The sequence below is a fragment of the Bombus fervidus genome, chromosome 7 (assembly GCF_041682495.2).
Source record: "Bombus fervidus isolate BK054 chromosome 7, iyBomFerv1, whole genome shotgun sequence".
NCBI lineage: Eukaryota > Metazoa > Arthropoda > Insecta > Hymenoptera > Apidae > Bombus > Bombus fervidus.
In genome coordinates, this window is record NC_091523.1 from 7,905,599 (window position 1) to 7,919,717 (window position 14,119).

Consider the following 14,119-nt stretch of genomic DNA (forward strand, 5'->3'; position numbering starts at 1 on the left):
AGTCACGGGTACCGGCAGCAAAGTGGCTTCTCTGAATAATCGATCATCTTTTTGGCCCAGGCCCGATGATGCCTCGGCGATGTAGCTTATCCGGGAGCGGCTCGAACGTCGCATTTGATAACGTTGTTTTATTGGACCGACCGCGAGCCGATGCATCTCACCGGTAATTAATTTCTCCACTATCGCGATCACTGACACGCAACCAGCTCGAGTTATTCGAAGAAGTCCCGGTGGAGTGATAACGAACGTCGAATGGAGGAACAATTTCAGCGAGAAATACGTGGTACACCTATCTATCGCGAAGACGCTTCCAAAATTTCATATTTTGACATAGAAAGATTGAATTTTTGTACGTGTTGTATTATGTGCGCGTTGTAAGTAGTATAGGGCTTGTGCCGTCAGCCAACGTTAACTAGATAATGATGGAGTCTATTAAAACGAACTGAATGACATTCTGCTGTCACGTTTCGAGACATGTTCCTACAATAATTGTCGAACACTCAAGAAATAATTGTTTGCCACTAGAACATCTTAGCCTTTTTATATGTAGAGTCTATGTGCGTGGGCCTAATCTAATGATTTACATTACTTTTCTCCAATGTACCTAAGATGACACACTTCTGAGCTAAATACCAACACGATAAGTCCACAAATCTGAGACTGTACTAGTGATTTTCATAGTGATATTCATAATTGTATGAAGTCAATCGTTGAATGATATTTTGCAAGAAACGATTGAAAACTTGTCATTTTCCGGTTGTCCACCTTTCTTTTTCTTGCCATTGTCTGTGACAAAAACTTTGATTCAACGTGACGACGAAGATATACATGGAGGATAGAATTCAGGATCCGACGCGAATTTCGTCGGTTGCGCTTGCGAACGAGACACGATCGTGTAAAGAGGAAACGAAAAGGCAGCTGTCGCCGGTACGATGTACCGCTCGCCGTGAAATCGTAGCGAAGCGCATTTGTTGCCCCAGAGCGTGTCGAGTGCTCGTAGATCACTCAACCGAGCCTGTGCCACTTCCAATTCTAGAGAGATATATATATACGCGGCGTAAGAATGGCTCGTTTAACGTATAGCCGACTATCTGCACGGGCGAGCTCGCTAAATCGCGATCCATGACACGCGTGTTACCGCCGCGGATAGACAGTGCGTAAAACCGGCGGCAAATATCCGGCTAAACGATAGAAACGGCCAAACCGAGAGATAGTCCATTGATAGCGGTCGTGCTGCGCGCGTAATCGTTAATTAATTAGCCGATTTCTATTTTACGACGATCTGGTTACTTAAGTGCACGCGATAAGCGAGGTGCTATTCGTTCAAAGACGGAGTTCGCCTCTTTGTCGAATTCTTTGTCGAATGTTGCTCGAGCGTTAAAATTATTTTCATAAAAAAAGGAATAAATGTAACGAAGAGTATGGCAATCTATAATGCTCGCATGATATATTATAAGAGTAGAATAGTATTACTTATGCAAGGGTAGATTCAGTATGTTTGATTGTGAATTTAAAACGTATGGTATAACTGGTTTTAAGTTATCGATTATTCTTAATTAATGACACAAATGACAACAGAAATGCAGACAAGGTAACTATACTTATAGATATTGCTGTAAGCTATAGGTCGCGCAAACGAGACTGCTCCATCAGACTACGAGCATGCCTTGATTTATTAATTTACAGACTATTGGTTCACGCTCGGAGCATCGGAGGATCCAGTCGAGTATTACGAATTGCGATTTGTCACGAATGCCTTCGATCGAACCATTTAGCAACTAATTAATCGATGAGAAGGGCGAAGGAAAATTAACGTTCAGTAATACGTTAACTTAGCTACTTGCGGTTCGAATGATTCGGAAATATATAATAGTTGTGATTATTTCCATTCTGAACGACATTTCTAAAGAATTTACAATGAAATTGTTGGAGGAAATATGGGCAGCAATAAAGAAATTTTTGAGGCTATAAATACAATAGCGAGCACACGCTTCTCACCGCCAGAGACACGAAACTTGGACCGCGGTATAATTTTCGTTCGCCGTGCCAACCTACGAAGATAGTTTAACTATCGCGGCCTACGGTCTCGGTGGGTTAATTAGTGTCAGTTTTCAAGTACGATAAGTCTCCGAGGGATGTTCCAGCAACTGCAGTTTGAATAGAGTTACGGTTGCAGTTGCCGCGAAACAGTTACCGCCGGGTTTCGGAGTTTCGCCGATACAAGATATTCCTTTTATGCCTGTTGTTCGGTTGTTAAGTAGCGCTCATTCGACACCGTGAGTTTTCCCTTGTTTCCTAACCAGTGAGCGGAATTGCGAAGCCAACACGCGAAAATCGTGGCTGGCAAGAACTATAACTTCAGTCCCATCCACTAAACGGTCCCCTATACGTACTATACAAAATACACTTTTCTCGGGAAGAATTTTCGCTTTCAAAAGCACCCGCGTTCTTCTTACCCCGGTTGGTTTCTCGTAGCTGCGCGTGCGGTTCCACAACGGGTCCGAACGAGAGGCAGGGACGAGGCAATAAATCGGATATTTAACACGTGATGCGAGATGTTATCGCGGGGTGGAAACGCGACTGCGGCGAGGCCAACATTATCTCGTAAACGTGCACGAGTCACGGATCCCGTGTGGATAGCGCGAGGCAAAAAACCATCATCCAAGTTTATCGGTAAGCAGAATCGGCATTGACTTGCGTTAATTTCGCGTTCAGCTTGGTAACCCCTTTTCGCGTGCGATACAACGATTAATACCGGCGGTTACCATTCGTTGCGAGCGTAACGCGAGCTGACTAACAGCGACGCACCTTGAAATTAATACCCCTCGGACTTCCACGTACCGCGCCGAATCTAAGAAACTAACTAGATTTATTCCGGCGAGATCGCCGGCCGAGATTGCGTTGGAATGCGCGGCAACCGTCGTGAAACGTCGCGACCATTCGACCAGAGTTTCGCTGATTTCGATAATCGTTTCGCGTGCCACGAGGTGTTAACCGATATATTTCTCTAACCCTCTGAGAGTGGAGACGAAGTCGAAACAACGAGACCAGTTCCTCCCTCCTTTTTCCCCTGCTTCCTTGAACTTCCCGGAGGTTACAGGCGGATCGTAACGACCCGAAGATTCCGTGGTGGCCTGCCAGGGGTATGGGCGACGGTCCGAGGGTTATACCTTTAATTAGCGGCTCGGCTGAACTTTTTGGCGGATAGATAAGAATATATTTACTGCGTTCTCCGACCCGTACTCCGAGTCGCGTCGCGAACTAAGGAAGCCAGCCGAACCACCTCTCTTCGACTTCGGTCTTGCCAGTATCTTATCCTGTACGCCGGGCCCCGCTTCTTCGCTAGAGATACCGTCGAAAAGCGGTCAGCGATGGATACGAGCTGTTGTTGAGATCGAACTACGCTGAATAAAAAGTGGCTACGCGTGTCTTACTTTTCTCGAGATATTAGATAGAACGAATATAATACGTTTAGTAGAACAGATAAGCATCGTGTTTTTAAATAATTTCATAATATTACGTAGATAGTATCGTGAGATAAAAATTGAACCAAAAGGCATAGAGTCTAGCATGACTAAAATTGTAAGCGCGTGATACGTGTCCCACGTGATATCGATGATGGAAGATCAAACGAACGCATGCGTAAAATTTGATATATATAGTATAATACATAAAAACACGTCGAACGATCGAACCTGAGTCTCCAAGGCCGTGTGTGTTATCTGCAGCACGGCTAATTGATAACGCTGTCGAGATTAACTTTGCTCAAGCCAATTTAGGTAGTCAGATGCGCAGATTAAGGGCGAGGTGCAAAAGAAATCGCCCGCTTCCACGTCGCGACGGTGCAAATTTACTGCCGCTTGGCATGAAAGCCGATCTCTCTCCTCCTCTGATCGTCTTCCCTCGTGCCTCACCGTTCCTTCTTTTTTTTAATTCCCTGCACCCGTACCCCATCTCCCGACCCTTGCACCCTCACCTATCTTCTTTTTTCCTCGTTTTCTCCTTTTAATCTCTCTGTTCGCGCGTATCGAGCGAAGAAGGTGAAGCCTAGAATTAACACGAAGTAGAAGGGAACAACCAACATGATTCTATATCTTCCTTTCTTTCTTCCTTTCTCTCTCCTTCTCTCATTGATAAGTGGCAAACTAAGCAGATTCCCTCCCTCTCACGGCAATTTGCTTTTTTCCACCCCTGTTTTCGGGATTGTAAGGACAAACGAGGCGTTCCAGCGATCGATTTCTGGAATCGGAGTCAAGCACCCGATTTCATGATCCGTACGCGCGAGCGTCGATAACAAGGGAATACCGCGCTGAAAGAAGAAAAAAGGAAGAGAATGGAAAAGGTAGGAGGAGATATAAAAGAGCGAAAGGGAGAAGATCAATTTCCAATCGGTACCGACGGGTTATTAAACACCGTTGAGTGCCACTTGTGCACGTCAGGGGGAAAACGGGATATAAACATCCGATGAGATAAACGACGCCCCGAAGAAGGGCCCGCCTTGATCTTCGTCCCTCGAAAAGTACGTGTGCTACGCGTGCGAAATTTCAGGTTCGTTGTTTTCCCTTCCTTTTTATCGAGTAGTGAAGAGTAGTTATCTGTGAAGGGTTGTAAATTCATCATAGGTATGTATACCTTTTATAATCAAATCTGTTTGATCCTTTTCATGTTTGCTTTGAAACTTGCAAATATCTTTGAAAATAAATTCAGTTGCAATATTGGAAAATAGGTAGTCCTGCTTCTATTGCGCGAATGTCGCTATTCAGTGATACAATCTGTATTAATAACCGCCGAATTCCGACAGCCATTAAACGCAATACCTGGGAAACAATCGTCGAGCCGGTTTCCAGATATCAATCACGCGACGCCGTTACTCGTCAATCCCACACGCGTTGCCTGAAAACCGTGGATAATCAAGCGGTGGAAAGCGTCCTTCGTATTTTCTTGCCAATAATCCCAGAGTTGGTCCGCGAATCGTAAATCGTGCGAGCGCCGACGTAGATAATGCCTGTTCGGTGCTCCGTGGAACCAGTTTCACCACGTGAAAGCTTGCTCTCGCTCGGCTCGATCTCCGCTCTGTTCTCTACCAACGTCGATTCCTGACGTGTACACCGAGTCCCGCGGTGCCCGGGGCAGTTTCTTTTCGCATCGACGTCGCAGACACATAAATACCCGCAGCTTCTGGTATACGATCGTCCTGCGATGCGACGCAACGAGTCTTCTCCTTCTTCCACGTTGCCTGGCTCGAAAACGGGCTCAAACGGACAGGTTAAGCGAGCCGCGCAAAAACTTATCGATTTTATGTCTCAATATGCGAGAGGAGCGCGCAACACGCTGCGAAATCACGATCCGCTGTGTCTCTTCTTTGACGAGCTGCAAAAAGAGATCGATGAAGCCGCGTGAAAACAGCACGACCGAGACGAAAGAAGCCGTGGTTAGATAAAAAGTGGATGAGTCTGCGACCAAGACTGAGACCAAGACGTCGCTCGGGCGAGCTACGATCGAACACTGGGGAACACTATTAAAGCTTCTTACACTGATAAGCACCGTGGAACGTGACTAATTGATAATTGAGCGGCAACCGCATTGCCGCGGATCGCCCGTCAGCTTCGTGGTGTTCGCGTACCTTTTGACACTGATCGAACTAGCCAACGAACGGAGAATTTCAATGTTTCATCGTGTCTGCCTGCCGGTTGCTCTTAATTTTATCTTCCTTCCGCTACTTAAACGTCTCCGATTCCCAGCACGTCGAATAGAATCGAAGTTGCAACAGGGGAGAACGATGTTGGAAGAGATGTCGATTTCATTCGCAGTTTTGCTCGGTCCGCGAAAACGGGGCATCGAAACTCTTTGCGATTGGCCCGTGCTACTTCCGGAACACCGCATGTGCAAACTTTGATTCGGACCAACTCGACGTAGCCTCTCTCGATCCTTATCGTGACCGTTCCGAGCGTAGATCCCTTGAATTGGAAGTTCCTGCCGTGCTACTTTCCACCGCCTCCATTAAATCCTCTTCGGTTCTTGCCAGGCTGCACCTGTTTACGAACAGAAAACTTGTGTCTCCTTTCAGAGACGAGCGCTCGCTGCATCCGTTCCGAACCTCGTAATTGATTCGCGCGCTTTACGTCAAGTATCCTTCACTTTTGGCAACTTATTACGAACCTGGCTACAATTTCATTTTTGTTCTCCCATTAATCCTTGACGTTTACCATTGCAACATCGACACCAGAAAAGTTGTATTCAAACATCGTGAACGACGCACCCATGGAAAGTAATACCGATGTTCCTGTTCACGTATCGATGTATGGCGATACACGAAACTCTCAAACAAGATGAAGAATCCCTGGCCGACAACAATGCATTCTCGATACACGATATACACGGCAGAAATGAATTCGTAACATCGAGCTGTAGAGCCTACGCGGTAACCCCACGTTCCCGAACTCGTTGCCCGTTAATCAATATCATTGTTTCGCATTACGGTGTTCGTCGTTCGACCCACGTAGGCTGCGCCCAGGGCTGCAACTCCTGACTCGTTTCGTGACCTCGAGCGGACACGAATCTTCGATTTCAGCATGGGATCCTCCAAGTATCGTCCGCTAAACGACCGATAATTCGTACGATCCGTTCTCCAGCCACTGGCTACACCTTGTCCTTACTTCATTTCGTGCGGTTCTTGGTTCGATCGACGTCTACGACGACGACTACGACGACCTCCGGAGACGATTTTCCAACGATGTTCGTGTCTACGGCGGGTTGATGCGCACTCCCTCGGTATCTCGAGTGGCGTAGTCCGAGGTTCTCGTGAAATCGTTCGTTAAACTCTCCGTAGTAACCACTTAAGAGTGGAACACGAAGGTGAAGTCGATCGAGGCAACGCGCCGGTAGCCAGCCATGCAAATGCGAAGCCTCGTTCCGTTACGAATCAATGCGATCGCTTAATTAGCGAAGAGCCCGATTCCTCTTCGCATTCTCCCTTCGTTCCGCGCAGCTCTTAACCCGCTCGAGGGTCCCTTTCGTCTCACGTTTTCCATCTTCCTCCTTCCTTCTCTTCCGATAGGAATCCGAACATTCAGTTCTCTGTTCAGGGGGGTCAAACAATTTCGAACCTTTTAAACGTCCATTTCGCCAGCAATCCGGATATTACGGCCTCCGACATCTCAAAAGATCTCGCCCCGGGCAATGTTTCTCGAGATCCGCGCACGCACCGCTTCATTCGCTACATTTCGCATCCAGCAGCAATATTACTCTTCGACTCATCTCGGCTGGTGGAACGTTAAACTCAATTGCCCGGATTCGCAGTCGAGCACGATCAAATTTGAATAATTCGATCCTGCGATGGTACCCGCGTCCTCGCTGCTGCGGGTACAACGCATGGAACCAGTCGAACGTCTCAGCGTGTCTAATAACGCACACGTATCGAGCTGCGTCGATTCTTCTTTTGCTATTCTAACGCAGCATCAAGGGCTTGTTTCACCGCCGCACGCCGTAAACCAGCGCCAAGTTCGTAAAACTGGCGAACGTCGTGTACCCTTCTGTCGTCAAAGTGTCGGTGTCACGTCGTAAAATTCTCCGGACAGATGCGAGTATATGTACCACGATGGGCGACATAATGTCACATCGAGTCGACATTTGGCTGGTTTAATATCCACGTTCTCTGCCGTTGTTTCGGGCTTACCATTGACCTATCTCGTTCCGCGGCTCTGTATTTCGCCTTCCGCTCTACTAAGTTTCCTCCCCGATCGGAGTCCCGGCAGTACATTACGGAAACGCGTTCCAAGGCACATCCCGATGGCAGCTCCATGGAACCAACCGGTGTTTCACGAAGCCGTTTGTGAGCTTTAGGGAGCGAAGTGTCGTAGGATCAAGGAGTCGGTTGATCGCGCCTCGGAGAAACGAGAGGGTGGAAGAGACCCCCGACTGTTGGCAACGAAGCACCACGAGGATAAGTCGCGGATCGGAGTGATAAACGACTGCGGCGTTATTAATTGCGGCCTCCATTAACTGATGAGCCCTCCATCTCGTCTCTCTTTCTCCGTTTCCCATCGGCTCTCGGCGCGCGCGTTACCTTTGTCCCTCCATGGCGGAGCGCTGGCTCGTTCCTAGCTGGTGTGTATTTGCGACGCTTTTTCTTCGTTGCCCGTTCCTCATTCTCGCGCGAGACCGTACGCTAGAGAGGGTCTTCGCGAGACCGAGTCAAAGGAGCCTGACGCTGTTGCGTGCCGCAAATGATCCACGATGGAGGGGCAAGGTGTACGGGCAAGGAGAAGCTACGATGCTTTGCAAATGAGCCAGGGGCAGCTCCCTAATTTTTACGGAGCTACTAATGAATCGCCTTCGCGTCCTTCGGCCAGTCTCCGACGTACCATACGAACGCTACTCTTTCTAAATATTTTCCTACTTGTCGTTATCTTCGTTAGGATAAGCTCGGTGACTCGCTAGTAAACTGATAAGGGAATCGCATATCAAAGCGTGTAGTTCGATATACCGAGGAGATTTTTAAAAATGCGTAATGACGCGTACGTACACTGTGCGCTTTAAACACTCGATAGATGCTTGTGTTTGTTGCGACTTACGTTCAAGCTTATTTTCATCCGTTTTTCGCTAGTACACGCGATCTCCTTTGAGCAGCCGACTCTCGACCACGAAGACACGATGGAAGCACGCGTTTATAGCCCCCAGCCGGTTTCTCGGTGTAATTACTTTTCGCGAAGTTACGCTTTCATAGAGGAGGGCGATTCTAATTTTAAATTGTCATCGCCTTCAAGCGTACCGTCGCCATAATAAACGCATTTATTCGCTGCTCCGCTCTACCTTTATACGCCTCCACCGGGCGGACCTACTTTTCGAAACGGACTGAATATAAAGAACCTTGTTACCGTGACGTAGCGCACAGTCACAACGACACAATAATATCGGAGGAAAACGGCGTGCAGTTGGTGAAAAAGAGAGGGGAAGTGGCCCGTTGCGAAAAGCATCCTCTTTCCGTATTCTAATTACTGCATTATAACGGTCACGGTAATAGTTTAATAAGCGGCTCACCGTCAACGATCGCGATTTGCGCAACAAATTCTATCGTAAAGAGTCACGTTACGTTGGTTTATACTCTTTTACGGGAGTACTACAAACGATCATCAACTGACACGGTACGTCGTTTCGTCACAAATGAGAACCAGCTTGTCTTTTATACGATTCTTTTAAAGTTCACGACTAGTCGCGCCTTTACAAGCGAATAAATCGTAGAAACGTAATGTGGAGTGTTATTTGCGGTTTGAATGTTTATGCAGAAAAATATCTCTTTAGCGGAGAAACAATCCTAGTTTATCTGTCACAGTAATAAGAATTCGATATTCGAGTTTGCTATGACGAGGTCCAAGCTTGGAAATAAAAATAAGAAAATAAATGAAACAGATGGTAATTAAATAAATATTTAAATAATTCATTCATGTGTTTAAATATATTTACATTTACATATATTCAAATATATATCCGTTACGATAGATTATTAAGTCAATACGTCATGAGAAATCAATAAGTCAAAGTATAAATATAGAATGATTTCATCTGAAAAATGTATACATGTATGATGATGATATATAAATTTTCGCATACGTGTAAATGAATTTGTTCCTTTAATAATTCTCATATCTAATAATAATTATTAATTAGATATATTTATTATATGCTTATAAATGATCATATATATAAATACTTATAAATATATACACACACATATATATCGCACGTACTATCCCATGTATGTAAATACATTCCAATTTCGAAGCATAATGTAAAAAGAAACGTTTATGAAGATCATTGTCTTAGAAAGTTGATGCGATATTATGTCCCGATCGCTCAACGTCATCTTGATTTATTCAGCTGTCGCTTCCATCGCCGAAATACGCAGATCGTTTTAAGTCGAGCGTCCGAATCACCGATATAATTAATGTAAGTGCATCAGCGGCTCTCGAGAAGACTGAACGACGACACGAATAAAACGTATCGATCAAAAGATATCTAAGGTGTTCGTAAACCCCGTAAATGATTACGCTATCAATATTCCCACGGTGAAATTAATTCGATTATTTATTTCGTTATCAAGACGAAAATATAGACGATACAACTAGTACGAGATGTCTATACCGAATAAATCAGAAACGTATGAAAGGCGAACGACAAAACGAAATTGCAAAGGGAGCGGAGAAAGGCCAAGATAGAAGGAAAAAGAGCAAAGGCGAAAGTATGAAAACAAAGAGCAATCATAACGATGGTAATCTCTGCGGTTGACGTATAATTACCTTCGTCAAGGCGTCTAGGAAAATAACCAATTTCAGAAGTGTTTATTGCAGTCCGTAGCCTCCTTCATTGTTCAGACCGTTAATGAGACGGAGCAGAACGAAACTGGATGGGGAAGAGAAACGGAGAAGGGAAGAACAGAGCAACCGGTATTACTTTTTAATTTTAATTGTACTTATCTGCCAGCAAGTCTAGAGGAAAACAGCTAAGGAGGAAAATAAACGGAGGAGATTGCCAGTTCGTCACCTGAGTTGAATTATCTGAATCGTTTCTAAGAACTAGTCGACCGATTGGCAAAGAATCATAGGACGTTACGACTAATAATCGAGCTATTTAATGTGTAATTATTATTCCTACAAGCTGTCGTTCTTCCTCTACGAAATTCTATGGATGGACCTTTAAAGTCGATCTGGAAAACAGATTTTCCACCGATGATGGCTTTTGAATCGAATCTGACTAGTCGCGTGATGAACTGCGCTTATTACACCGGAGGATGTGCTTTACTATGTCGGACAGATTTAGTTCGATCGACGCGTTGGCTGTCGCTGTAAATATTAAATGCCGCCCTCGTAAATCTCATTTGCCCTAAAACGTATCAGTGGGATATTATTCCGTGGCGAATGATAACGCGCGATTGCAGATTTATATCAATCAGGACACCGTGGTCCCCGATTAAAATTCACGGTAAAAATCGCGCTCTCTCTTTCTCCCGGAATATCCGTATAAATTCGAAACGTATTCCCTTAGGATTTTACATCGAACCATTCGGCGGCATTTTAATATTTCATCTGAAATTCAAAATCGATAGACGCCGCGACCTGCCGCTTTTCCTCGTCTCTCCGAGATTACAGGTTTATTTAAACGACGAATTTCTCGGTGAAAAATAATTCTCGCCAGCGCTCGAGTCGAAAAGTTAGATCGTCTGAAAGTTCCAATCGACTCCGGATAGAAACCCGATGGAATTTACTCGTCGATTCGATACGTTCGATTCGAAAAAGAATCGCTTAGAATTGAAATTCATTTTCTTCGGATTTGCTTGATTTCCAAAGCATGGACATCGCCACGGATGCTCTCGCGAACCTCGAGCCCGATTCTCCCGGGATCCTTGCAGCTATGTTCGAACTGCTACTCACGTAGAACGCAGCTCGCGTCTTATTTGCTCGCAATCCTGCCGTGCGATCACGTTTGCGCGATTTAAAAGTTCTCTGTTCACGTTCCAAGTCGCGACCCTGAAGGGAAACTCGCTTGTGTATCGCCATAAACCTCGACATCGACGATCGATTCGTTCGATCGTTGAAACGACCACGAAAAAGAACGCCACGGTGAAAGAATGAGTAGATCGTATTCAACTCTTGCAAATTATTCGTGTCGAAGATTGCTGCGATATTCGAGCCGACTCTCCCGTTGATTACATTTTTTCTCGATCGAGTTTCTCGTATTCAACGTGTCAACCTCGACGAGGATTACGCGTCAAATTCGACGAGCGAACCGCGAATGAATCGAATCGAGGTTCGAATCAACGAATCCGCGATCGAGAGCTGTATCGACGCGCGATAATAAGCTAGATACGAAACTCGATAATACGTTCAGGATGCGTCACTCGTTCAGCTTGTCTCCGTAATTCGATATATCGATCGATACCCGTAACCACGTATCCTACGTCGTTTTAACAAACAGGGAGTAGAGTGTTTGCGCTTATCGCGATAAAAGTGAAGGAATTTTGCAATTAAAGAAAAGCGGACGAGCTAGATTTCACGGTCGACAAACTTAAGTAGTAATTACTTGGAAAGATTTCGATCGAAACGTTCGTCGAATGAAACGCCTGAAATCGTCGTACTGAATTCTTGAAAGTCGTCCGATAGGATGGTTTACCGGCACATTCGGCGCGCAAGTATAAATTATTTTGTCGGAAAATGATCCGTTCGCGGTGGTTGCCTTTCACTGCGATCTCGTGCGAAAGGATAAGGCAAGGTGGAAATAAAAAGAAGCGAGCGAGTACCGAGAATCCAACACCGGTTGGCCACCACCACAGCCAGGAACAGACGATCCAGCAGTGGCAGGAGATGGAGTGTGAAACATCGACTCATCTTTCCTGCCCTTCTTGCGCGCGTTACGACGCTCGACCTATCGTGCCTCGTAGTTGGATGAATCCTATCTTGAATAACGGAGGGTACTTTGGATAAAGCGACGATCGAGCTTAAAGCGGGGATTATTCGCAGCGCAAAATTTAAAGGGAATATTCAAGAAATCTCGTTTGAAACTACTCTAGCTCTTGAATTCTCGTTTCTAGATTTGAGCACGATGAATCTTCTTTCATAATAGAGATGGGATCTCGAGAACAGTTTGCTTCCAAAACCGTTTGGCGACCAGTCAGAGCAGCGTTGATATAAAAATCGTTTTCTTCCGAACAACAAGCATTCCAACCGCTATCAGGCTATTAAAGAAAAGTCATGTTACAAAGCGCCGAAAACTTTAACCTGCTTTGCCGGCCTGATAATAGACCGATCGTTCTCATGAATCTTTCTTTATGATCTCCAAACTTCTCAAGCTCGATATGTATAAAGTAAAGCCCACACATTCGTGGGCAGGGGATTTGTGGGTGTAGGCCAACATCCTAATACGTGTGCACGCGTATAAATACATATAGCTGTAGAAAAAAGGATGGAATACGTAGCAGAGATACGGCGAATATATAAGATAATGTCTACGCAGCATGTTGGCTCTATATATACCACGCGCACTCGCTGTCCATGCATCATTGGCAAATACTTTCGGAGAATAACATTACCTCGGTACAAAGACTACTGCCGCGACAGCAAGTCGTCGCGCCAGTCGAGGTTTATACTTGCTACGATCGATTCATTCGCTACCGAGTTGATGAAAACTTGGAGAGAATATAGGATAAGACATAAGATATAAATTCCAGTCAGAATATCCATGAATTTCAGCAACAACATTGTATATTTCTAAGAACTGCGATGATATATGGGATAAGAATAAGCCGGGGAGATTCAGAAAATTCGATATCTATCTCATATTTCATTTAATTTTCCGGAGAAACGTGAACGAAACGCTGGAGGGCGTAGAAACACACGGATCAAATTAAGAGAAACAACGTGGCGTATCAATATCTATGTTGCAAAACATGCATCGACTGGGACTATTGGACCATACTTCAATAAGCTGTTATTTATCGGTAATTCGACGGTTGTTTCGGTATCAGCAGGTAAGTGACTGAGGGGTCGCGAAGAAAGAAATAACAACAGGGGGCCAAGGGGCAAAAGACGTTGGTGAAAAGGGAGAAGAGGTGGAAGAGAAAGGGCGCGGAGATTCGTAGCCAGAGAAATCGAGAAATGTGGGACGAGGGGTGCCATTAATTTGGCAGCCGTTGTTCGACTCGCCCACTGGACCTTTCGTCTCTCCCTCTACGGAGATCTTAGCCTACGTCCGAATTCCTTGGCTAACGTTCGAACTGCACATGCCGTAATATAAGTCTCTTTCCCTCCTCGTATCGTTCCAACTTCGTTCATCCTGTTACTCTCCTCTCTTCGTCTTCTCTCCGTTCTCTGTTCCTTGGTTTCCTTGTTTTCTTCCACCTTCGACCCCCTTCCTCTGCTTTTTCCTACCCCAGCCCCCCGACCAGCACGTTGCCATTCCTGTTCCCCGACTCTTTATTGCTTCTATCAACGTGCTCCGGTTGATTTATACATCTATATGTTCCGTTCCGCTCTGTTCTGCAAAGTGAGCAGAGAAGGCCTCGGCTCGACCGAGGAGAGAGGAGGCGAACGCGCTCGTGTGCCCCGCCGTACGTACGCGTTATGTGGCG